This window comes from Triticum dicoccoides, chromosome 6B, assembly GCF_002162155.2.
Source record: "Triticum dicoccoides isolate Atlit2015 ecotype Zavitan chromosome 6B, WEW_v2.0, whole genome shotgun sequence".
Taxonomy (NCBI): Eukaryota; Viridiplantae; Streptophyta; class Magnoliopsida; order Poales; family Poaceae; genus Triticum; species Triticum dicoccoides.
This window is the reverse complement of record NC_041391.1, coordinates 629,376,790-629,404,221: the sequence shown is the minus strand read 5'-3', so window position 1 is coordinate 629,404,221 and position 27,432 is coordinate 629,376,790. Positions and strand designations below refer to the sequence as shown.

Genomic DNA, 27,432 nt, shown 5'->3' with positions numbered 1-27,432 from the left:
AACCAAATGCTTTGATCACACTATCAAAGCGTTTATTCTAACTCTGAGAGGCTTGCACCAGTCCATAAATGGATCGCTGGAGCTTGCACACTTTGTTAGCTCCCTTTGGATCGACAAAACCTTCCGGTTGCATCATATACAACTCTTCTTCCAGAAATCCATTCAGGAATGAAGTTTTTACATCCATTTGCCAAATTTCATAATCATAAAATGCGGCAATTGCTAACATGATTCGGACAGACTTAAGAATCGCTACGGGTGAGAAGGTCTCATCGTAGTCAATCCCTTGAACTTGTCGAAAACCTTTCGTAACAAGTCAAGCTTTGTAGACAGTAACATTACTGTCAGCGTCAGTCTTCTTCTTGAAGATCCATTTATTCTTAATTGCTTGCCGATCATCGGGCAAGTCAACCAAAGTCCATACTTTGTTCTCATACATGGATCCCATCTCAGATTTGATGGCCTCAAGCCATTTTGCGGAATCTGGGCTCACCATCGCTTCTTCATAGTTCGTAGGTTCATCATGATCTAGTAGCATGACTTCCAGAACGGGATTACCGTACCACTCTGGTGCGGATCTTATCCTGTTTGACCTACGAGGTTCAGTAACAACTTGATTTGAAGTTCCATGATCATCATCATTAACTTCCTCACTAATTGGTATAGATGTCACAGGAACCGATTTCTGTGATGAACTACTTTCCAATAAGGGAGCAGGTACAGTTACTTCATCAAGTTCTACTTTCCTCCCACTCACTTCTTTCGAGAGAAACTCCTTCTCTAGAAAGGATCCATTTTTGGCAACAAATGTCTTGCCTTCGGATCTGTGATAGAAGGTGTACCCAACAGTCTCCTTTGGGTATCCTATGAAGACACATTTCTCCGATTTGGGTTCGAGCTTATCAGGTTGAAGCTTTTTCACATAAGCATCACAGCCCCAAACTTTAAGAAACGACAACTCTGGTTTCTTGCCAAACCATAGTTCATAAGGCGCCGTCTCAACAAATTTTGATGGTGCCCTATTTAACGTGAATGCGACCGTCTCTAAAGCATAACCCCAAAACGATAGCGGTAAATCAGTAAGAGACATCATCGATCGCACCATATCTAGTAAAGTATGATTACGGCGTTTGGACACACCATTACGCTGTGGTGTTCTAGGTGGCGTGAGTTGCGAAACTATTCCGCATTGTTTCAAATGTATACCAAACTCGTAACTCAAATATTCTCCTCCACGATCAGATCGTAGAAACTTTATTTTCTTGTTACGATGATTTTCAACTTCACTCTGAAATTGTTTGAACTTTTCAAATGTTTCAGACTTATGTTTCATTAAGTAGATATACCTATATATGCTTAAATCATCTATGAAGGTGAGAAAATAACGATATCCGCCACGAGCCTCAATATTCATTGGATCACATACTTCTGTATGTATGATTTCCAACAAATGTGTTGCTCTCTCCACAGTTCAGGAGAACGGTGTTTTAGGCATCTTGCCCATGAGGCACGGTTCGCAAGTACCAAGTGATTCATAATCAAGTGGTTCCAAAAGTCCATCAGTATGGAGTTTCTTCATGCGCTTTACACCGATATGACCTAAACGGCAGTGCCACAAATAAGTTGCACTATCATTATCAACTCTGCATCTTTTGGCTTCAACATTATGAATATGTGTATCACTACTATCGAGATTCATAAAAAATAGACCACTCTTCAAGGGTGCATGACCATAAAAGATATTACTCATATAAATAGAACAACAATTATTCTTTGATTTAAATGAATAACCGTCTCACATTAAATAAGATCCAGATATAATGTTCATGCTCAACGGTGGCACCAAATAACAATTATTTAGGTCTAATACTAATCCCGAAGGTAGATGTAGAGGTAGCGTGCCGACCGCGATCACATCGACTTTGGAACCATTTTCCACGCGCATCGTCACCTTGTCCTTTGCTAGTGTTCGCTTAATCTGTAGTCCCTGTTTCGAGTTGAAAATATTAGCAACAGAACCAGCATCAAATACCGAGGTGCTACTGCGAGCTCTAGTAAGGTACACATCAATAACATGTATATCACATATACCTTTGTTCACCTTGCCATCCTTCTTATCCACCAAATACTTGGGGCAGTTTCGCTTCCAGTGACCAGTCTGCTTGCAATAGAAGCACTCAGTTTCAGGCTTAGGTCCAAACTTGGGTTTCTTCTCCTGAGCAGCAACTTGCTTGCTATTCTTTTTGAAGTTCCCCTTCTTCTTCCCTTTGCCCTTTTTCTTGAAACTAGTGGTCTTGTTGACCATCAACACTTGATGCTCCTTCTTGATTTCTACCTTCGCAGCCTTTAGCATTGCGAAGAGCTCGGGAATCGTCTTATCCATCCCTTGCATGTTATAGTTCATCACGAAGCTCTTGTAGCTTGGTGGCAGTGGTTGAAGAATTCTGTCAATGATGCTATTATCCGGAAGATTAACTCCCAGTTGAATCAAGTGATTATTATACCCAGACATTTTGAGTATATGCTCACTGACAGAACTATTCTCCTCCATCTTGCAGCTGTAGAACTTATTGGAGACTTCATATCTCTCAATTCGGGCATTTGCTTGAAATATTAACTTCAACTCCTGGAACATCTCATATGCTCCATGACGTTCAAAACGTCGTTTGAAGTCCCGGTTCTAAGCCATAAAGCATGGCACACTGAACTATCGAGTAGTCATCAGCTTTGCTCTGCCAGACGTTCACAACATCTGGTGTTGCTCCTGCAGCAGGTCTGGCACCCAGCGGTGCTTCCAGGACGTAATTCTTTTGTGCAGCAATGAGGATAATCCTCAAGTTATGTACCCAGTCCGTGTAATTGCTACCATCATCTTTCAACTTTGCTTTCTCAAGGAACGCATTAAATTTAACGGAACAACAGCACGGGCCATCTATCTACAATCAACATAAACAAGCAAGATACTATCAGGTACTAAGTTCATGATAAATTTTAAGTTCAATTAATCATATTACTAAAGAACTCCCACTTAGATAGACATCCCTCTAATCCTCTAAGTGATCACGTGATCCAAATCAACTAAACCATAACCGATCATCCTGTGAAATGGAGTAGTTTTCAATGGTGAACAACATTATGTTGATCATATCTACTATATGATTCACGCTTGACCTTTCGGTCTCAGTGTTCCGAGGCCATATCTGCATATGCTAGGCTCGTCAAATTTAACCTGAGTATTCTGCGTGTCCAAAAACTGGCTTGCATTTGTTGTAGATGGACGTAGAGCTTATCACACCCGATCATCACGTGGTGTCTGGGCACGACGAACTTTGGCAACGGTGCATACTCAGGGAGACCACTTTTATCTTGAAATTTGGTGAGAGATCATCTTATAATGCTACCGTCAATCAAAGCAAGATAAGATGCATAAAAGATAAACATCACATGCAATCAATATAGGTGATATGATATGGCCATCATCATCTTGTGCTTGTGATCTCCATCTCTGAAGCACCGTCATGATCACCATCGTCATCGGCGTGACACCTTGATCTCCATCGTAGCATCGTTGTCGTCTCGCTAATCTTATGCTTCTACGACTATCGCTACCGCTTAGTGATAAAGTAAAGCATTACAGGGCGATTGCATTGCATACAATAAAACGACAACCATATGGCTCCTGCCAGTTGCCAATAACTCGGTTACAAAACATGATCATCTCATACAATAAAATTTAGCATCATGTCTTGACCATATCACATCACAACATGCCCTGCAAAAACAAGTTAGACGTCCTCTACTTTGTTGTTGCAAATTTTACGTGGCTGCTACGGGCTGAGCAAGAACCGCTCTTACCTACGCACCAAAACCACAACGATAGTTTGTCAAGTTGGTGCTGTTTTAACCTTCGCAAGGACCAGGCGTAGCCATACTCGGTTCAACTAAAGTGAGAGAGACAGACACCCGCCGGTCACCTTTAAGCAACTAGTGCTCGTGGCGGTGAAACCAGTCTCGCGTAAGTGTACACGTAATGTCGGTCTGGGCCGCTTCATCTCACAATACCGCTGAACCAAAGTATGACATGATGGTAAGCAGTATGACTTATATCGCCCACAACTCACTTGTGTTCTACTCGTGCATATGACATTTACGCATAAAACCAGGCTCGGATACCACTGTTGGGGAACGTAGTGATTTCAAAAAAAATCATATGCACACGCAAGATCATGGTGATGCATAGCAACGAGAGGGGAGAGTGTTGTCTACATACCCTTGTAGATCGTAAGCGAAATCGTTAGCACAACACGGTTGATGTAGTCATACGTCTTCACGATCCGACCGATCAAGTACCGAACGTACGGCACCTCTGAGTTCAGCACATGTTCAGCCCGATGACGTCCCTCGAACTCCGATCTAGCCGAGTGTTGAGGGAGAGTTTCGTCAGCACGACGGTGTGGTGACGATGATGATGTTCTACCGACGCAGGGCTTTGCCTAAGCACCGCTACAGTATTATCGAGGTGGACTATGGTGGAAGGGGGCACCGCACACGGCTAAAAGATCAAACGATCAATTGTTGTGTCTCTAGGGTCCCCCTGCCCCCGTATATAAAGGAGCAAGGGGGGGTGCGGCCGGCCAAGCGGAGAGGCATGCTGGGAGGAGTCCTACTCCCACCGGGAGTAGGACTCCCCCCCTTTCCTAGTTGGATTAGGACTTGGGAGGGGGGAAAGAGGAGGGAGGGAGGGAGGAAGGGGGGGCGCCGCCCCCCTCTCGTTGTCCTATTCGAACTAGGGGGGAGGGGCGTGGCCCAGCCCTGACCGCCTCTCCTCTTCTCTGTAAAGGCCCACTAAGGCCCATTAACCTCCCGGGGGGGGGGGTCCGGTAACCTCCCGGTACTCCGGTAAAATCCCGATTTCACCCGGAACACTTCCAATATCCAAATATAGGCTTCCAATATATCAATCTTCATGTCTCGACCATTTCGAGACTCCTCGTCATGTCCGTGATCACATTCAGGACTCCGAACAACCTTCAGTACATCAAAACATATAAACTCATAATATAACTGTCATCGTAACGTTAAGCGTGCGGACCCTACGGGTTCGAGAACTATGTATACATGACCGAGACACGTCTCCGGTCAATAACCAATAGCGGAACCTAGATGCTCATATTGGCTCCCACATATTCTATGAAGATCTTTATCGGTCAGACCGCATAACAACATACGTTGTTCCCTTTGTCATCGGTATGTTACTTGCCCGAGATTCGATCTTCGGTATCTCAATACCTAGTTCAATCTCGTTACCGGCAAGTCTCTTTACTCGTTCTGTAATACATCATCCCGCAACTAACTCATTAGTTGCAATGCTTGCACGGCTTAAGTGATGTGTATTACCGAGAGGGCCCAGAGATACCTCTCCGACAATCGGAGTGACAGATCCTAATCTCGAAATACGCCAACCCAACATGTACCTTCGGAGACACCTGTAGAGCACCTTTATAATCACCCAATTATGTTGTGACGTTTGGTAGCACACAAAGTGTTCTTCCGGTAAACGGGAGTTGCATAATCTCATAGTCATAGGAACATGTATAAGTCATGAAGAAAGCAACAACAACATACTAAACGATCGGGTGCTATGCTAACGGAATGGGTCAAGTCAATCACATCATTCTCCTAATGATGTGATCCTGTTGATCAAATGACAACCCATGTCTATGGTTAGGAAACATAACCATGTTCGATTAACGAGCTAGTTAAGTAGAGGCATGCTAGTGACACTCCGTTTGTTTATGTATTCACACATGTATTATGTTTCCAGTTAATACAATTCTAGCATGAATAATAAACATTTATCATGATATAAGGAAATAAATAATAACTTTATTATTGCCTCTAGGGCATATTTCCTTCACCTCCTGCTTGGGATCCTCCTTAACTACTCCTGGTCGTCGTCAGCGGCCTGCACGTAGTAATAGGCACCTCCAGAGTAGTAGTCGTCATCGACGGTGGCGTCTGGATCCTGGGCTCCAACGTCTAGTTGTGGCATCCGAGAAGAAGAGGAAAACAAGGGAAAAGAGGGAGCAAAGCAACCGTGAGTACTCATCCAAAGTACTCGCAAGCAAGGAGCTACACTACATATGCATCGGTATATGTGTAAGGAGGCAATATGAGTGGACTGAACTGCAGAATGCGAGAATAAGAGTGTGACGCCCCCGATTCAATCGTACACTAATCATACACACAAATGTGTACGATCAAGATCAGGGACTCACGTGAAGATATCACAACACAACTCTAGACACAAATCAAAATAATACAAGGTTTATATTACAAGCCAGGGGCATCGAGGGCTCGAATACATAGCTCGATACACAAGAGTCAGCGGAAGCAACAATATTTGAGTACAGACATAAGTTAAACAAGACTGCCTTAAGAAGGCTAGCACAAAAGCAACATGATCGAAGAGGCAAGGCCTCCTGTCTGGGACCTCCTAACTACTCCTGGTCGTCGACGGTCTCCACGTAGTAATATCCGTCTGCGGTGGCATCTGGCTCCAGGGATCCACCATATGGTTGCATCAACCGGAAAGAAGAAAGAAGGGGGAAATGGGTAGGAAAGCAACCGTGAGTACTCATCCAAAGTACTCGCAAGCATCAGATCTATACTAAGTATGCACTGGTATCAAATGGAAGGTTTGTATCTGTGGACTGAACTGGAGAATGCCAGATTTGAGGGGGAAGACCTAGCCTATCAAAGACTAGCATCTTCACGTAGCTCCTCGCATCTTGAAGCATGTAGAAGAGTAAAGAATAGCAGTTTATATTTAACAAGCATCTTGTAACATTAATGCCCAGAGATCCTTCCTCGACTCCCTGCGAGAAAGTAACCCCGGAGCCACATATTCAAGTATCCATTCGTAGTTGTATAAGATCAGGATATAAGTCTGAACGTCCGTTACCGTGGATACGGCTATTAATAGATAATCTTCCCTGCAGGGGTGCACCACATTTCCAACACGCTCGATCACTCTGGCCGGACACACTTTCCTGGGTCATGCCCGGCCTCGGAAGATCAACACGCCGTAGCCCTACCTAGGCTCAGCAGAGAGGTCCCCGCTGGTCTACCTCCTAAGCACTTTGGGGTCTGGGCCCATTGCCCGTTGCACTTCGCGCCGGGTCGTTGCATACAGGGCGGGTCCAGGCTCCACCTCTACATGGATGGTGCCGACCCAGCCGTGCCGCACTGCTAAACTGGACATTTGACAAAGCTTCGACCAATACCACGACGTCGAGGCCCATAACTATTCTCATGTGGTGGTTGGTGCGTAAAGGCCAAAGGCCAACTCAAAACAAATACCCAAACCATAGTGTATTATTAGCTTGCGGAGACGAGCAGAGACTCACGATCGAAAGTGACCCCGTCGCCCCGTCTCGTGGACTTACGACAAGGGCCTAGAATGCCCGGCCGTGCCACGCCATTACCTTGCGGGTGCTCTCCGGGCCCGCCTGACTTTCACCAAGGCCTCAAGTGAAGTCAAGGTAACTGTGTGTCCAGACATCAAGGGGAAAACCCGAGGAATCACCCCCGGTGGATTCCACTCAATGTAATCATCAAGGTGAACGTAAGAGGGACCACCCTCGAGGTTCACACTTGAGGTGTTGAACGATAGAGCCATATCAGGAATGGTGAAATAGGAAATCACCCTCGATGACCACGACCGAATAGCTACACTATAGAATTATCATCAGGAGTGGTTATGAAGGATCACCCTCGGCACTCGATAGTAGCTCTGTAGAGTCGAGCAACTAAAGGGGCGTGACGTGATGTGAGGTGTCGGGCTCTGGTCGTCGATCACGTTGATCGAGTCGTCGATGATAAAGGAGGGGCAACAAGGACAAGGTGGGGGTCACTGATGGATCACTAACCAACCTATACTAAGCAGTTTAGGATAAGCAGAAAAGGTACAACAACAGGTTACAAAAGCAGGCTATGCATCAGAATAGGAGCAATCAATAACAGTAGCAAAATCTAATGCAAGCATGAGAGTATAGAATGGGCGATATCGGGATGATCAAAGGGGGGGCTTGCCTCGTTGCTCAGACAAGAAGGAGGGTCGTCATCGACGTAGTCGAAGACAGGGGCATCAGTAGTGGTCTCGAGGTCTACCGGAGAAGAAGAGGGGGAAGAAACAGTAAATAGCAAGCAAGAGCATAACATGACAACATGCAAAGCTAGACGTGTTCTAATGCGGTGCTAGGTGATACTGGCGAAGGGGGAAACATCTGGGAAAGTTTTCCCGGTTTCAGACGTCTATCAGACAGATGAACCGGAGGGGAAAAGTTCAACATTTGCTATGCTAGGAATGTGTGGTGGATGAATGGACCGCGTATTCGGATTCGTCTCGTCGTTGTGAGCAACTTTCATGTAGAAAACATTTTCATCCGAGCTACAGTTTATTTTATATGATTTTTTCAAAGTTTTAAATAATATTCTGGAATTATCTTTAATTTGAAAATAAATAACAAATTGCTACGCGTACCCACCTCTACGTACACAAAATTGTACCAGAGGTTGATAGGTGGGCCAGGGGGTCCCAGCTGACCAGTCAACGTTTGACTGGTTAACATGAGTGGGGACCCCTGTCATACACTATTTAGTCTAGCCAAATAGGTTAGTTCACTAAACTAGGTGATTAGTCTAATTAAGTTTAATTAATTAAGTTAATTAAGCACTTAACTAATTAATTAATTATTTTTAGAATAAATATATTTCTTTACATTTCTTCTAAAAAACAGGGGCATGGGGCCCCGCTGTCATAACCCCAGGAGCCTAGCGAGCGAAGGGCATCACGGAGCGGGTGTGGACGCCCACCCGAACGGCCACGGCAGAGGCGAACGCGCCAGGGCGTTGGCGCTGGATGCCGGAGGTGGCCACGGGGATCGCCGGTGATACGGTGGGGCGACAGAGGAGGCAGCACGAGGCGAGCAGGTGCCGCGCGGGGGCAGGGGCGAGGCTAGGTGCGAGGCCGTGGGGAAGCAGCTGCTGCGCAGCAATACGCGAACGAGCGCGCACGCGCGGACGATCCAAGTACGACCTCGGGCGACAACACACGCATGTGGGAAGAAGGGGGATTGGAGGAGGGGCTCATGAAGACCCGGTAGGGCAGGTTAGTGTGCTCGGGGAGGCGCTGATGATGGCGAATCGACGACGACGAGCTTCGATGACCAACGGTGAAGACGAAGACGGTGGCGATGATGGGGCGGCTCCCCCGGCTTGATCTGGCCTCGAAGCCACCATAGACGAGGACGTCGGTCCTCCTCGACACCAGCGGACGGCGAACTGGCGCCAATGGCCATGGTGGTTCGCGGCGGCGTGCTCCTGTACGTGGCTTGTAGCTCGATCTAGGGCGAGGGAGAGGCGAGGAAGAGGGGGAAAACAACTAGGGTTCGACAAAGGGGGAGGGTCGATGGCGTTTGTAGGGCACCGGGTGTGTCGGATGGCCGCCACGCAAGGCATGGCGCGGCCATGTCCTACAGATGGCCGCCACGATCCCCTTCTCTGCTCGTGTAGCGAGGGGGAGATGAGTGGGGTGTGGGTTGTGCCTCCCAGTAGACTTAGGTCCCAATTACACATTAGGTAGGCTTTTTGTTCTCTCCTTTTTTTGTCAAATAAATAGCTATTGTTTGCATTTATTTGAGTGAGCAAACAATCTTTGTTATAGATGGAACTCCACACATAAGTATATGCCATTACTCTGGAGAGTCCCACAAAGAGTCAAGTCAACTTTGAAATTCATAAACATTTATTTGTTTTGAAAAGGCCAAGATATTTGTTGTAGGACCACTCATTAATTTACTAGGAATTTATTGGTAAGTCAAATGAAGTTGGTTTCAACATGACAACGATCAGGGGAATTTATAGAATTACTCGAACATTTTAGTTTTGACATTTAAAAACTTTTACTATTTAGCTTGATTTTGAATTCTAAAAACGAACGGGATTTGAATCATCACGAGATTAACAATAGTAACCATTGTGACGTGGTATCATTAGTAGAGGTTACTGTAGCTTGATTATCCGGGCGTCACAATTCTCCTCCACTACAAGAAATCTCGTCCCGAGATTTAAGGGGTGAAGTAAGGGGGAAAGACTCGGGAAGGACGAAGCTCAACACAAGATAGGTACCTGGGGGCTATCTCAGTGAACATGGCATAGAGGCATCTCTCGAGTGGAAATTCAAGAAGTCATCGAGAGCAAGGTAAGGTGGTGCAATAAGAAGCTTCAAGCGGATGGGCAATCGTTAGATGTCTGAAATAGAGCGTGAAAGGCGTTCAGAGCATCGAGAATAAGTAATGCATCTAATATCAGAACAGATCACAATAAGGTGGCTCGTGAATTACATACGAAACCAAGCGCGAGGAACAGTTTTGAAAGACAGGGATGTATAGGAGAGTCAGAATTCGATCCTATGGAACTGTGGGTTATGGGCCCACCATGTGGGTTAAAAGCAAGAAGGGTGCTAACATTTGCACGACCATGATAGCAAGGCAGCCAGAGTATTGCCTGTCAGTTATGTCGGCAACAACGTTGGTACCAAGGGCGAGGGACGAAGAGAACCATTTTCCTGCTCATTAAGATGAAGCGGACCAATATGCAAAGTTCTCGTCCATCGGCGGCTACCAGAATGTCATCAACAATAGTAACAAGGTCTTACTGACAGAGAATGTACACCGAGGTGTTTACATAAGCAGGGAATTATCACTGCTCGGATATGTTAGGTTACAAGAAAGGTTAAACAACGCAATGGAGACTTGAGTCAGTTATCGGTGCTCTCGAGTGTCTAACAACTTAGAACCCGTGGAAAATTTGAATCGGCGAGAAATAATAGTTGATGAAGGACTCATAAGAAGCTACGTAGTTCCATGATATACTCGAGATACTAGAGGGTAATACTCGAAGGTAGAACCGGATAGAGGTTGGACAGATGAAAAGATCTGCATAAGACAAGTACTTTAACTTGTCCGAGAAATGAGATCAAAGAAGAACAATCTGGTCGGAACCACGGTTGCAAAGGACCAAACATAGATACAAGATGAACTTATCGAAAGGGGATTATTATTATTTCAAGAAGCTTCCATGATAAGTTCCATATCGTGTCCATGGGCATGAACACAAAGTTCAAGGTCGACTCCCACTTCTCCAATGCATAACCTTTCATTCACTTCTCATTTTAGACGAAGCCATAGTGTTGAGGTTCTATCTGGCATAACACAAGTAGAGTATGACCCATGGAAGTTTCCGGGTTCATACAGATTATGGAAGGCATAGGTTCAACCCATCAGGGTATCTTAGGAACATATACTATAATCTTCAGGAGTAAATATCTCAAGCTCGGGAGTAGAGCATGGTTGAGGAAGCAAAGGATACCATTTACCAAAGGCATTAGGTATCCGAGGGGAGGCTTAAAAGGTTATTGAATATGAAGGGCGCTATTGGATAAAACCCAGCAAAGGATCTGGTGGTCCACGAGGGGTCTGATGTGAGTATCGGTACTCAACCAGAAGAAGAAGGAATGCAAGGAGATCAGATTATAGAAACAACTGACCAATTCAAAGCTCAAATACAACGAAATTATGATTTTCAAAATCAAGGGATCAAAAGCAAACGCTCTGACCAAGGATGGTTAAGTTGAATAGACTTAGGGCACAATCAATGGCAATCTGATTGGCCGAGAACCAGCTCATGTCGGGAAGACGTCTGAGTCGGAAAGATAATCTATAAGGATCAACTGATGATTGCGACACAGACATATCAAATCGAAAGACTCAAGATGATAATGACAAGGGACGTCAATGGATACTGCTAGGCACATGGAATTAACCAGAGTGTACGCAGGTAAGACCTTCTAGAGCAATAGGCGATAGAGGTCATCGAAAGCTCGGATTGTATTTGAAACTATCTTATGAAGCATAAGAATAACTAGGGATGTATAGATACTCTATAAGAGCGAGTAATTATCCGTAGGGGTATTTATGCGGCAAGGACTGTAGGGCAGTAAGCATAAAGGATCCCCTGAACATCGAAGAGTATTTCAGGACATCTTGTAATAACAAGAGCAACTGGGGACAAAGGTATGAACAACAACATAGGTAGTTACGCATAAGGATTTTATCGGTGGTAGGGATCACAACGACGAAGGGTACGAGGGACTCGATAAAACATTGGGGAGTATCTTCAGAATCTTCTGGTGCACCAAGCAATCATCTGGAGTGAGGGGTTCTCCAGGAGAAAGTATTTAGGAGATCCTAGAGTTAGAGTTAACAAAATCATTTAACCCAAATAGAAGAGTGATCAGAGTCCTAGAGTATAGACGAGGAAAAAAATTTCCTAATACCACCCAAATGGCGATGTGGGCCCGTAAGCCACACAACCATGTTAGCAAAACAGTTTTTCAAAGACTAGACTCAACTTCGGCCAAGGAGTTAAAAAGGGGGATCCTACAGGCAGTCGGCTCTGATACCAACTTCTGACGCCCCCGATTCAATCGTACACTAATCATACACGCAAATGTGTACGATCAAGATCAGGGACTCACGGGAAGATATCACAACACAACTCTAGACACAAATCAAAATAATACAAGCTTTATATTACAAGCCAGGGGCCTCGAGGGCTCGAATACATAGCTCGATACACAAGAATCAGCGGAAGCAACAATATCTGAGTACAGACATAAGTTAAACAAGTCTGCCTTAAGAAGGCTAGCACAAAAGCAACACGATCGAAGAGGCAAGGCCTCCTGTCTGGGACCTCCTAACTACGCCTGGTCGTCGACGGTCTCCACATAGTAATATCCGTCGGCGGTGGCATCTGGCTCCAGGGATCCACCATCTGGTTGCATCATCCGGAAAGAAGAAAGAAGTGGGGAAAGGGGTAGGAAAGCAACCGTGAGTACTCATCCAAAGTACTCGCAAGCATCAGATCTATACTAAGTATGCACTGGTATCAAATGGAAGGTTTGTATCTGTGGACTGAACAGCAGAATGCCAGATTTGAGGGGGAAGGCCTAGCCTATTAAAGACTAGCATCTTCATGTAGCTCCTCGCATCTTGCAGCATGTAGAAGAGTAAAGAATAGCAGTTTATATTTAACAAGCATGTTGTAACATTAATGCCTAGAGATCCGTCCTCCACTCCCTGCGAGAAAGTAACCCCGGAGCCACATATTCAAGTATCCATTCGTAGTTGTATAAGATCAGGATATAAGTCTGAACGTCTGTTACCGTGGACACGGCTATTAATAGATAATCTTCCCTGCAGGGGTGCACCACATTTCCAACATGCTCGATCACTCTGGCCGGACACACTTTCCTGGGTCATGCCCGGCCTTGGAAGATCAACACGCCGCAGCCCTACCTAGGCTCACCTGAGAGGTCCCCGCTGGTCTACCTCCTAAGCACTTCGGGGTCTGGGCCATCGCCCGTTGCACTCCGCGCCGGGTCGTTGCGTACAGGGCGGGTCCAGGCTCCACCTCTACATGGATGGTGCCGACCCAGCCGTGCCGCACAGCTAAACTGGACGTCTGCCAAAGCTTCGGCCGATACCACGACGTCGAGGCCCATAACTATTCTCATGTGGTGGTTGGTGCGTAAAGGCCAAAGGCCAACTCAAAACAAATACCCAAACCATAGTGTATTATTAGCTTGCGGAGACGAGCAGAGACTCACGATCGAAAGTGACCCCGTCGCCCCGTCTCGTGGACTTACGACAAGGGCCTAGAATGCCCGGCCGTGCCACGCCATTATCTTGCGGGTGCTCTCCGGGCCCGCCTGACTTTCACCAAGGCCTCAAGTGAAGTCAAGGTAACTGTGTGTCCAAACATCAAGGGGAAAACCCAAGGAATCACCCCCGGTGGATTCCACTCAATGTAATCATCAAGGTGAACGTAAGAGGGACCACCCTCGAGGTTCACACTCGAGGTGTTGAACGATAGAGCCATATCGGGAATGGTGAAAGAGGAAATCACCCTTGATGACTACGACCGAATAGCTACACTATAGAATTATCATCAGGAGTGCGTTATGAAGGATCACCCTCGACACTCGATAGTAGCTCTGTAGAGTCGAGCAACTAAAGGGGCGTGACGTGATGTGAGGTGTCGGGCTCTGGTCGTCGATCACGTTGATCGAGTCGTCGATGATGAAGGAGGGGCAAAAAGGACAAGGTGGGGGTCTCTGATGGATCACTAACCAACCTATACTAAGCAGTTTAGGATAAGCAGAAAAGGTACAACAGTAGGTTACAAAAGTAGGCTATGCATCAGAATAGGAGCAATCAATAACAGTAGCAGAATCTAATGCAAGCACGAGAGTATAGAATGGGCGATATCGGGATGATCAAAGGGGGGGCTTGCCTCGTTGCTCAGACAAGAAGGAGGGTCGTCATCGACGTAGTCGAACACAGGGGCATCAGCAACGGTCTCGAGGTCTACCGGAGAAGAAGAGGGGGAAGAAACAGTAAATAGCAAGCAAGAGCATAACATGACAACATGCAAAGCTAGACGTGTTCTAAAGCGGTGCTAGGTGATACTGGCGAAGGGGTAAACATCTGGGAAAGTTTTCCCGGTTTCGGACGTCTATCAGACAGATGAACCGGAGGGGAAAAGTTCAACATTTGCTATGCTAGGAATGTGTGGTGGATGAATGGACCGCGTATTCGGATTCGTCTCGTCGTTGTGAGCAACTTTCATGTAGAAAACATTTTCATCCGAGCTACAGTTTATTTTATATGATTTTTTCAAAGTTTTAAATAATATTCTAGAATTATCTTTAATTTGAAAATAAATAAAAAATTGCTACGCGTACCCAGCTCTACGTACACAAAATTGTAACAGGGGCTGATAGGTGGGCCAGGGGGTCCCTGTTGACCATTTGACTGGTCAACAGGGGTGGGGACCCCTGTCATACACTGTTTAGTCTAGTCAAATAGGTTAGTTAACTAAAGTAGGTGATTAGTCTAATTAAGTTTAATTAAGCACTTAACTAACTAATTAATTATTTTTATAAGAAATATATTTCTTTACATTTCTTCTAAAAAAACAGGGGCATGGGGCCCCGCTGTCATAACCCCAGGAGCCTAGCGGGCGAAGGGCATCACGGAGCGGGTGTGGACGCCCGCCCGAACGGCCACGGCTGAGGCGAACACGCTAGGGCGTTGGCGGTGGATGCCGGAGGTGGCCACGGGGATCGCCGGTGATGCGGTGGGGCGATAGAGGAGGCAGCACGAGGCGAGCAGGCGCCGCGCGGGGGCAGGGGCGAGGCTAGGTGCGAGGCCGTGGGGAAGCAGCTGCTGCGCAGCAATACGCGAACAAGCACGCACGCGCGGATGATCCGAGTACGACCTCGGGCGACAACACACGCATGTGGGAAGAAGGGGGATTGGAGGAGGGGCTCATGAAGATCCGGTAGGGCAGGTTAGTGTGCTCGGGGAGGCGCTGATGATGGCGAATCGACAGCGACGAGCTTCGGTGACCAACGGTGAAGACGAAGACGGTGGCAACGATGGGGCGGCTCCCCCGGCTTGATCTGGCCCCGAAGCCACCGTAGACGAGGACGACGGTCCTCCTCGACACCAGCGGACGGCGAACTGGCGCCAATGGCCTTGGTGGTTCGCGGCGGCGTGCTCCTGTACGTGGCTTGTAGCTCGATCTAGGGCGAGGGAGAGGCGAGGAAGAGGGGGAAAACAACTAGGGTTCGACAAAGGGGGAGGGTCGACGACGTTTGTAGGGCGCCGGGTGTGTCGGATGGCCGCCACGCAAGGCATGGCGCGGCCATGTCCTACAGATGGCCGCCACGATCCCCTTCTCTGCTCGTGTAGCGAGGGGGAGATGAGTGGGGTGTGGGTTGTGCCTCCCAGTAGACTTAGGGCCCAATTACACATTAGGTAGGCTTTTTGTTCTCTCATTTTTTTGTCAAATAAATAGCTATTGTTTGCATTTATTTGAGTGAGCAAACAATCTTTGTTATAGATGGAACTCCACACATAAGTATATGTCATTACTCTGGAGAGTCCCACAAAGAGTCAAGTCAACTTTGAAATTCATAAACATTTATTTGTCTTGAAAAGGCCAAGATATTTGTTGTAGGACCACTCATTAATTTACTAGGAATTTATTGGTAAGTCAAATGAAGTTGGTTTCAACATGACAACGATCAGGGGAATTTATAGAATTACTCGAACATTTTAGTTTTGACATTTAAAAACTTTTACTATTTAGCTTGATTTTGAATTCTAAAAACGAACGGGATTTGAATCATCACGAGATTAACAATAGTAACCGTTGTGATGTGGTATCATTAGTAGAGGTTACTGTAGCTTGATTATCCGGGCGTCACAATTCTCCTCCACTACAAGAAATCTCGTCCCGAGATTTAAGGGGTGAAGTAAGGGGGAAAGACTCGGGAAGGACGGAGCTCAACACAAGATAGGTACCTAGGGGCTATCTCAGTGAACGTGGCATAGAGGCATCTCTCGAGTGGAAATTCAAGAAGTCATCAAGAGCAAGGTAAGGTGGTGCAATAAGAAGCTTCAAGCGGATGGGCAATCGTTAGATGTCTGAAATAGAGCGTGAAAGGGGTTCCGAGCATCGAGAATAAGTAATGCATCTAATATCAAAACATATCACAATAAGGTGGCTCGTGAATTACATATGAAACCAAGCGCGATGAACAATTTGGAAAGACAGGGATGTATAGGAGAGTCAGGTTTCGATCCTGTGGAACTGTGGGTTATGGGCCCACCATGTGGGTTGAAAGCAAGAAGGGTGCTAACATTTGCACGACCATGATAGCAAGGCAGTCAGAGTATTGTCTGTCAGTTATGTCGGCAACAACATTGGTACCAAGGGCGAGGGACGAAGAGAACCATTTTCCTGCTCGTTAAGACGAGGCGGACCAATAGGCAAAGTTCTCGTCCATCGGCGGCTACCAGAATGTCATCAACAATAGTAACAAGGTCTTACTAACAGAGAATGTACACCGAGGTGTTTACATAAGCAGGGAATTATCACTGCTCGGATATGTTAGGTTACAAGAAAGGTTAAAGAACGCAATGGAGACTTGAGTCAGTTATCGGTACTCTCGAGTGTCTAACAACTTAGAACCTGTGGAAAATTTGAATCGGCGAGAAATAATAGTTGATGAAGGACTCATAAGAAGCTACGTAGTTCCATGATATACTCGAGATACTAGAGGGTAATACTCGAAGGTAGAACCGGATAGAGGTTGGACAGATGAAAAGATCTGCATAAGACAAGTACTTTAACTTGTCCGAGAAATGAGATCAAAGAAGAACAATCTGGTCGGAACCACGGTTGCAAAGGACCAAACATAGATACAAGATAAACTTATCGAAAGGGGATTATTATTATTTCAAGAAGCTTCCATGATAAGTTCCATATCGTGTCCATGGGCATGAACACAAAGTTCAAGGTTGACTCCCACTTCTCCAATGCATAACCTTTCATTCACTTCTCATTTTAGACGAAGCCATAGTGTTGAGGTTTTATCTGGCATAACACAAGTAGAGTATGACCCATGGAAGTTTCTGGGTTCATACAGATTATGGAAGGCATAGGTTCAACCCATCAGGGTATCTTAGGAACATATACTATAATCTTCAGGAGTAAATATCTCAAGCTCGGGAGTAGAGCATGGTTGAGGAAGCAAAGGATACCATTTACCAAAGGCATTAGGTATCCGAGGGGAGGCTTAAAAGGTTATTGAATATGAAGGACGCTATTGGATAAAACCCAACAAAGGATCTGGTGGTCCACGAGGGGTCTGATGTGAGTATCGATACTCAACCAGAAGAAGAAGGAATGCAAGGAGATCAGATTATAGAAACAACTGACCAATTCAAAGCTCAAATACAACGAAATTATGATTTTCAAAATCAAGGGATCAAAAGCAAACACTCTGACCAAGGATGGTTAAGTTGAATAGACTTAGGGCACAATCGATGGCAATCTGATTGGCCGAGAACCAGCTCATGTTCAGGAAGACGTCTGAGCCGGAAAGATAATCTATAAGGATCAACTGATGATTGCGACACAGACATATCAAATCGAAAGACTCAAGATGATAATGACAAGGGACGTCAATGGATACTGCTAGGCACATGGAATTAACCAGAGTGTACACAGGTAAGACCTTCTAGAGCAATAGGTGATAGAGGTCATCGAAAGCTCGGATTGTATTTGAAACTATCTTATGAAGCATAAGAATAACTGGGGATGAATGGATACTCTATAAGAGCGAGTAATTATTCGTAGGGGTATTTATGCGGCAAGGACTGTAGGGCAGTAAGCATAAAGGATCCCCTGAACATCGAAGAGTATTTCAGGACATCTTGTAATAACAAGAGCAACTGGGGACAAAGGTATGAACAACAACATAGGTAGTTACGCATAAGGATTTTATCGGTGGTAGGGATCACAACGACGAAGGGTACGAGGGACTCGATAAAACATCGGGGAGTATCTTCAGAATCTTCTGGTGCACCAAGCAATCATCTGGAGTGAGGGGTTCTCCGGGAGAAAGTATTTAGGAGATCCTAGAGTTAGAGTTAACAAAATCATTTAACCCAAATAGAAGAGTGATAAGAGTCCTAGAGTATAGACGAGGAAATTTTTTTCCTAATACCACCCAAATGGCGATGTGGGCCCGTAAGCCACACAGCCATGTTAGCAAAACAGTTTTTCAAAGACTAGACTCAACTTCGGCCAAGGAGTTAAAAAGGGGGATCCTACAAGCAGTCGGCTCTGATACCAACTTCTGACGCCCCCGATTCAATCGTACACTAATCATACACGCAAATGTGTATGATCAAGATCAGGGACTCACGGGAAGATATCACAACACAACTCTAGACACAAATCAAAATAATACAAGCTTTATATTACAAGCCAGGGGCCTCGAGGGCTCGAATACATAGCTCGATACACAAGAGTCAGCGGAAGCAACAATATCTGAGTACAGACATAAGTTAAACAAGTCTGCCTTAAGAAGGCTAGCACAAAAGCAACACGATCGAAGAGGCAAGGCCTCCTGTCTGGGACCTCCTAACTACTCCTGGTCGTCGACGGTCTCCACGTAGTAATATCCGTCGGCGGTGGCATCTGGCTCCAGGGATCCACCATCTGGTTGCATCATCCGGAAAGAAGAAAGAAGTGGGGAAAGGGGTAGGAAAGCAACCGTGAGTACTCATCCAAAGTACTCGCAAGTATCAGATCTATACTAAGTATGCACTGGTATCAAATGGAAGGTTTGTATCTGTGGACTGAACTGCAGAATGCCAGAATAGAGGGGGAAGGCCTAGCCTATCGAAGACTAGCATCTTCACGTAGCTCCTCGCATCTTGCAGCATGTAGAAGAGTAAAGAATAGTAGTTTATATTTAACAAGCATGTTGTAACATTAATGCCCAGAGATCCTTCCTCGACTCCCTGCGAGAAAGCAATCCCGGAGCCACATATTATAGTATCCATTCGTACTTGTATAAGATCAGGATATAAGTCTGAACGTCCGTTACCGTGGACACGACTATTAATAGATAATCTTCCATGCAGGGGTGCACCACGTTTTCCAACACGCTCGATCACTCTGGCCGGACACACTTTCCTAGGTCATGCCTGGCCTCGGAAGATCAACACGTCGCAGCCCTACCTAGGCTCAACAGAGAGGTCCCCGCCGGTCTACCTCCTAAGCACTCCGGGGTCTGGGCCCATCGCCCGTTGCACTCCGGGTCGTTGCGTACAAGGCGGGTCCAGGCTCCACCTCTACATGGATGGTGCCGACCCAGCTGTGCCGCATTGCTGAACTGGACGTCTGACAAAGCTTCGGCTGATACCACGACGTCGAGGCCCATAACTATTCTCACGTGGTGGTTGGTGTGTAAAGGCCAAAGCCCAACTCAGAACAAATACCCAAACCATAGTGTATTATTAGCTTGCGGAGACGAGCAGAGACTCACGATCGAAAGTGACCCCGTCGCCCCATCTCGTGGACTTACGACAAGGGCCTAGAATGCCCGGCCGTGCCACGTCATTATCTTGCGGTGCTCTCCGGGCCCGCCCGACTTTCACCAAGGCCTCAAGTAAAGTCAAGGTAACTGTGTGTCCAGACATCAAGGGGAAAACCCGAGGAATCACCCCCGGTGGATTCCACTCAATGTAATCATCAAGGTGAATGTAAGAGGGACCACCCTCGAGGTTCACACTTGAGGTGTTGAATGACAGAGCCGTATCGGGAAAGGTGAAAGAGGAAATCACCCTCGATGACCACGACCGAATAGCTACACTACAGAATTATCATCAGGAGTGCGTTATGAGGGATCACCCTCGGCACTCGATAGTAGCTATGTAGAGTCGAGCAACTAAAGGGGCGTGACGTGATGTGAGGTGTCGGGCTCTGGTCGTCGATCACGCTAATCGAGTCGTCGATGATGAAGCAGGGGCAATAAGGACAAGGTGGGGGGTCACTGATGGATCACTAACCAACCTATACTAAGCAGTTTAGGATAAACAGGTAAGGTACAACAGCAGGTTACAAAAGCAGGCTATGCATCAGAATAGGAGCAATCAATAACAGTAGCAAAATCTAATGCAAGCATGAGAGTATAGAATGGGCGATATCGGGATGATCAAAGGGGGGGCTTGCCTGGTTGCTCAGACAAGAAGGAGGGTCATCGTCGACGTAGTCGAACACAGGGGCATCAGCAGCGGTCTTGAGGTCTACCGGAGTAGAAGGGGGGGGGACAGTAAATACATAGCAAGCAAGAGCATAACATGACAACATGCAAAGCTAGACGTGTTCTAACGCGATGCTAGGTGATACTGGCGAAGGGAGAAACATGTGGGAAAGTTTTCCCGGGTTCGGACGTCTGTCAGACAGATGAACCGGAGGGGAAAAGTTCAACGTTTGCTATGCTAGGAATGTGTGGCGGATGAATGGACCGCGTATTCGGATTCGTCTCGTCGCTGTGAGCAACTTTCATGTAGAAAACATTTTCATCCGAGCTACAGTTTATTTTATATGATTTTTTTAAAGTTTTAAATAATATTCTGGAACTATTTTTAATTCGAAAATAAATAACAAATTGCTACGCGTACCCAGCTCTACGTACACAAAATTGTACCAAAGGCTGACAGGTGGGCCAGGGGGTCCCACTTGACCAGTCAACGTTTGACTAGTCAACAAGGGGTGGGGCCTCCTGTCATACATTGTTTAGTCTAGTCTAATAGGTTAGTTAACTAAACTAGGTGATTTGTCTAATTAAGTTTAATTAATTAAGTTAATTAAGCACTTAATTTAGTTAATTAGTTATTTTTATAATAAATATATATTTTTACATTTTTTCTAAAAAACAGGGGCGTGGGGCCCGCTGTCATAACCCCAGGAGCCTAGCGGGCGAAGGGCATCACGGGGCGGGCGTGGACGCCCGCCCGAATGGCCACGGCAGTGGCGAACACGCCAGGGTGCTGGCGCTGGACGCTAGAGGTGGCCACGTGGATCGCCGGCGACGCGGTGGGGCGACAGAGGAGGCAGCGCGAGGCGAGCAGGCGCTGCGCGGGGGCATGCCGAGGCCAGGTGCGAGGCCGTGGGGAAGCAGCAGCTGCGTAGCAGTACGCGAACGAGCGCGCACGCGCGGACGAGCCGAGTACGACCTCGGGCGACAGCACACGCATTAAACCCATTAAGGGCATGTACAATGGAGGCAGCACCTAGGTGCTGCCCCATGCCTCCACGAGTGCACGAACGGGTGAGAAGAGTGGTTTCATCTAGCAGTTGCCCAACATGTGGTACCAAGCTGCCATCATTGCTGAGCACCTTTTTCGTCTCTCTGCTCTGCTTTTTCACAGTTTAGTTTCCCATGCAAGGAAGAGCAGCATCGGGATGTCACGCCGGCTTGCTTTCTCCTCTCTTTTCCTACTATTTTTGGCGAGGAGGCTGGTTCTTCTGCAAGAGACCGCTTTGGCCTGCAAGCAGCATGCTGGACCATCCGAACCTACGTGTATAGCTGGAGCACCACTCGACGGTGGAGCATTGGCCATGCCCTAACAGTCGCGACAATAGCGCCTGCTCGCGCGTTCCACCTGTCCTGATTTACTGTGCCGATTTTTTTTACCGGGTAAGGTGGAAACGCGGCGAGCTAGCTCACGTGAGACAAAACCCAGCCCCCGTTCCCTATTCATTGCCTTCGTCCCCGATCCCTCTCCCTTTCCCTCGTCCGCCGCCGCCGCCGCCATTCACCGCAGCCCGCCGCCACAGCCGCCGCCGCCACCACCAGAGCCCACCCTAACAGCCTGCAACCCAGCCCTCTCTCCCCGCGCTCATATTATCCCCACCACCAGTGAGCTCATCCCCTTCACCTTGCCCCAGATTGAGCAGCAGGTTCGGATCCATGGCCACGGCGGTGTGAGTGCCCCAATGTAGATTCAAGACGCTTGAGGTCGGTGCTCATTGCGGCTCTTACTCTCGTGCCGACGCCATGGACGAGGTGCCTTCTCCATCAATTTTGTGTTCTCTGTTCGTGAAGCTCATTTCTTCTCCGCTGCAGGAGAGCATCTCTCTCTCTGATCGTGAAGCAGCCCCAATCCTAGCCCTTCTTTGGCCATGGCGACTGAGCAGGCAGGAGGTACGAACCCCTCCTCGCCTCCCAAAACCAACTCCTGGGTGCGTTCTTCATCCCCTTAGGGCATCTCCAACACTAGGCGCCAACCCTGGGCGCTAGGACTAAAATCCTATCCGATTAGTCCAGCCGTCATCACAACTCTCTATGTTCTAGAACAACAAACCAGCCCATTGTCTTGCTGGAAAGATGTGGCTTATAGACTTGGGGCCTTTGTTGATTGTTTGTTGGTGTTGGTGTGTGAGGAATTGTGTATGCCAATAGCTTTGTATACATCATTCTACCTGAGGCCCATGCATTTTATTTCTGTAACATAGTGATGGTCTGTCTGTATCAAATTGATCTTACAACATCTTAGATACTTCTTTAGTGTGTAAAATGATACCCGTGCAATTTCCCATATGCATGTTTACCCTATAGTGTCCTTTTAGCATTAATGCATGGTGGTTACTTTCTCTCTCTAATGTTGTTTTACTCATGTTATTTTGTTGTTGTTAGATTTCCTGTTGATGACAGAGGAACAAGGATGACAGTCATTCAGTACTTGAAGGACATATACAACTGCAATCTGCGTATTTTATTCAACTACATGATTGACCAACACTCTTTTCTATGGCATGGCAGCAGCTTTTGGTTCTGGCGCTCTATTCTCCATTGTAAGTGGAATGAGAACCCCAAATCCAGTTGTTAACACAATTACAACTGGTATGGCTTTTGCAGTATAGCTGCACATGTTTCCTATGAATGAAAACCATTTTGTTCCACTTGAATTATGTCTTTAGGTTTTAGCCTTTCATGTTGCATTGCAACTTGACTGTTATATATCAGGATGATAGGGCAATCTATCCTACGTTTATCCATGGTTGTTGTACTGTTCTAATTCTTATGGTCAATCTATCTCGATTTTAGGTTGGCAGAAATTCTCAAAGACAAAGACACACAATGAAGATATGAACTATTCTGAAATATGTTGAACCAATTAGGACTTCAAAACTATGAAAAGAATTTCAAGAAGGGTCTTCTGACTGATGAAACATTGCCTTTTATCAATGAAAGGTACATGTTTTTAATATTCCATTGAGTTCCTGCAATTACGGAAAAGAATCAATCTTTTCTATAACAAAATGGCTGTATGCTTACTGAAATTTACCATTCAAAAGTACATATGTCTTGCATTATCCTCCAGTGCACTCAGAGTTATGAATATCGCCCTTGTTCCAAGGCTTGTCATACTTGATCACATTAAAAGATTTGGAATTATTGCATAAATTTCCAGTTTCTGGTGCATTAGTTTCCTTTATCTAATATCCTTTTTTGCAATTTTGCAAAGAACCTGGGTTGATAAAATCAAATTGAAGTGATTGTTTGTCTGTTGGCACCAGTTTTTTCTCAAGTTACATAAACTATGTTCTGGGAAGTCGGTCCATTCTAGCTCTTAAATTTTGTAGATGTCTCTTACTTAGTTTGATGTTATGCACATATTGTTCGATGTCGCTTGTGTTCAGGGTTTCTATTGGGCACATAAAAATAAAGGATGACGCATGACACATTTTAGGTGTACATTTATTTCATAGATTGAAAGACAGCGGTTGTTTTAGATGGAGATGTATCGGTGATGCGATCTCCCTGGTTTGCTGCATCTATAGTTAGAGAGTAGTCTGCGCCTCTTCATCGGGCATCCTCTGGAGCTTCCCCGAGGTGACAAGTGCTTCCCACGGTGTCTCTCTCTGTTCTTATTGCTACTGCACACAAGCTACTGACCTTGCAGACCAGGACATACATCCTGGTGAGCTCCTTGGTCCTTGACTGGTCCATCACCGAGGTATGTATTCACCACTGACTTCTCTCAGATCATATGCATGCTCCTTATAATCTAGGGATTATAGTTCTTCAAAATAACTGTATTATCGGGCCGTGAGGGACCGCTGTTGCTATAGTCTTTGCATAGAGCTAGAGAAAACATATGAGTTCGACAACTTGCGTTGAGGGAAACTGATGCAAGCGAAGTGTATATACGTCACCAGAAATTTCCAAAGCATCGGATGTTCTGAGATTGATCAGGTACAGTCAAAGAGAACAGGGTCACCTGTGGTATGATTTGGCTTGGCTCACACACCCCAGGCTTTGACACGTGGAGACCAAGCATCCAATTAACCTGACAAGGCTCAGTTCTGGCTAATATGCAACACATGGATGCAGATCAATTCAACTAAACACATGCTCCCTAAGCCGCGGAACTCGCGAGTGACAAGGAAACAGTTGCTGCCACCTCGCTCCAGATCGAGCAGCAGGTCTGAGCCACGGTGGCGAGAGCGGCCCGATGTGCAGGTTCAAGCTGCGTGAAGAGGGAGGGGGTGCTCGCTATGGCTCTGACCATGGAGCCAACCCCATGGACAAGGTGCCCTCTCCGCCTCTCTCTTTGTTTTCAGTATGTAGTTGGTGACGTAATTATTGTGTGATTTATATCGATCTGACCTTGAGCTTGAAAATGTGTCCTTCAGGAAGCTACTGAATTAGGTAAGAAGGCCAAGGAATTGAAGAAGGCATCGGAAGCCCTTCACCAAGAAGAGAGAAGTGGGAACAAAGGCAGAAAATGGCGCAAAAACATGAAGGCTGTCGAGAAGGTATGCTTGCCCTTCAAACCGATGATATGCTTTCAAGCTTTAATTGTATTCATATGAACCATTCTCTTTAATATATTGTACATCTTTCTGTGATGTTCTGTTATGCTATTAACTAATATTATGTTTAACTTTCCATCTTAATTATTAGGAGTTGTTACTTTTAGAAAATAACATGAATGCTCTAGAAGAGATGTAACTTGTGAATTCTTATATTCATTCTTTTTTATGGTTGTCACTTACTCTTGTCTTGACATCCATCATGGTGCAGGCTGAGGCTACCTGGGCTTTTACATTGCTTGATTACATTGGAAAACTCATATTCGGCATTGTTGGGTAAGTGTAAATATGTATCTGAACCGTACATTCATTCAGTCTAATGATTTGCAATTGGATTCATCTGACAATGATTTATGATCTTAGATTAATTGTATCGATTGCTTGGGTAGCACATATTATCATATAATTGTATCTTCTTTCCCGAATGAGATCTTCATAAAGATGGACAGTGTTTGGGGTACATTTCTGATCCTTGATATGGTTCTCAACTTAACCAGTTATCCTCTCTGTGAATAAACTGATTAATCTTTTTTTTGTGTAAACTGATTAATCTTTTGTTTTGTGTACCAGGTCTGCTTGGGACTGCTGCTTTTGCATTCTTCTGCTATCTCCTCATCGCAGTGATTGCTGGAGAAATGATGCTTGGCCTGAAATTAGTTTTCATCAGCATTCACCCAATGTAGTTGACTCGTGTCATGACACTATTTCTTTGCGCTGTCCTTTTTTTACATTTAATAACAAACATTTAACTTGTTTCAGATGGGGAGGAACGTTGATGAACTCTTTTTTGTTTAATGTTGGACTGATCCTACTTTGTTCCATCAGGTATGCTACCGATGTCTTTTGTTAGAAGTCCATGTCTTACTGTAACTTCCAATGAAATGTTTGAAGGCTGTAAATTTACAAGAATTAAAGAATGTAGTGGAGATACGTGGCAGATCTAAAGAGGTTGTTTCCAGAAAGCATTAGGACAGTAGTTTCTGTTATTAGTCAGTAATAGTGAATACTTGGAAGTGCACATCCCTGAAGCACTGATAGCATGGTATATAACTTGGGCCTGGGTCCAAATCCTCTGCTATAACTGTGCCATAGTTATGGTCACTGCTGCGTGGGTGAATAATGGCCTCTATATGAAAGCAAACTACTTGTTCTTTAAGAAGTCCTCTCTTAAATTTCCGCGCTTGTGTATTTTGCAGTGTGATTCAGTTCTGCGAGACAGCTTTTGCGTACTATGCACAAGCAACTGCAGCTCAGGAGATTTTTGGCCACACGCTGCAGTCTCTTCATGGAATTAATTAAGTATCTCTACAAGTAAGTCTTGAACCAGCATGCAGTCAGTAGAACTATCAACCTGAAGTTGTTGCTTGAACCATCATGGGTATCATTGTTGGCTACTGGTACTTGGGTTATCCTTTCTGCGAAGATAATAATTTGAAAATAACTGCCATTTTCTCTTAACCACTCTTTATTATTTGGTGCAGATTATGTGATTATTAATGTAGACCCATGCTACTTGTTTATTTTTTCGAGTGATGGTTGCTTAACCGAAATGTCTCAGCTCTTGTGAACATGCTAACATGTTACCTCTCTTCCCCAGATGGTGCAAGTACAAAAGGTGCAGAAGATTGTATGCCTGAGTGATGCTTGCTTAACCAAACTTAATTTCTTACTAAGATGGATTAAGCCTAAGTGGAGGAGCAGGATTGATGTGTGCAAGCTAGAAGCTAAAATTTGAACTGAGATATGTTATTATTCATGCTTGCACTTTCTCATATATTTTAGTTTATAGGAAGAATAATAGCAGAACCATTTCTTGTTGCCACACATTGAAGGAACCAACCGGAAATAACACTCGTGGTACAAACAAGAAAGTGGAAGGGGCGGGTCCCTCCCTGGCAACGCCCCAACTTCCTCTCAGGAGGCGCGCCATGGGCGCGCCCCAACCCCTAGTGTGGGAAGAAGGGGGATTGAAGGAGGGGCTCACGAAGATCAGGTAGGGCAGGGCAGGTCAGTGTGCTCGGGGAGGCGTTGATGATGGCGAATCGACGGCGACGAGTT

The 27,432-nt window shown here is 45.8% G+C and overlaps 1 long non-coding RNA gene across 11 annotated transcripts; it reads left to right on the top strand.

The window, feature by feature from the left end:
* The first annotated feature begins 22,254 nt into the window (after positions 1-22,254).
* On the top strand, positions 22,255-27,183 carry LOC119323055. Of its 11 annotated transcripts, none has more exons than XR_005156084.1 (12): positions 22,256-22,513; positions 22,622-22,699; positions 23,192-23,349; positions 23,603-24,515; positions 24,893-25,091; positions 25,195-25,317; positions 25,586-25,650; positions 25,738-25,831; positions 25,945-26,053; positions 26,134-26,199; positions 26,571-26,685; positions 26,972-27,183. It is a non-coding gene; the product is annotated as an uncharacterized LOC119323055 (long non-coding RNA). The 11 variants fall into 11 exon arrangements; XR_005156076.1 differs by having other exon boundaries at positions 22,257-22,513; positions 23,603-24,754; XR_005156083.1 differs by having other exon boundaries at positions 22,258-22,513; positions 23,603-23,749; positions 24,340-25,091.
* Positions 27,184-27,432: the final 249 nt, after the last annotated feature.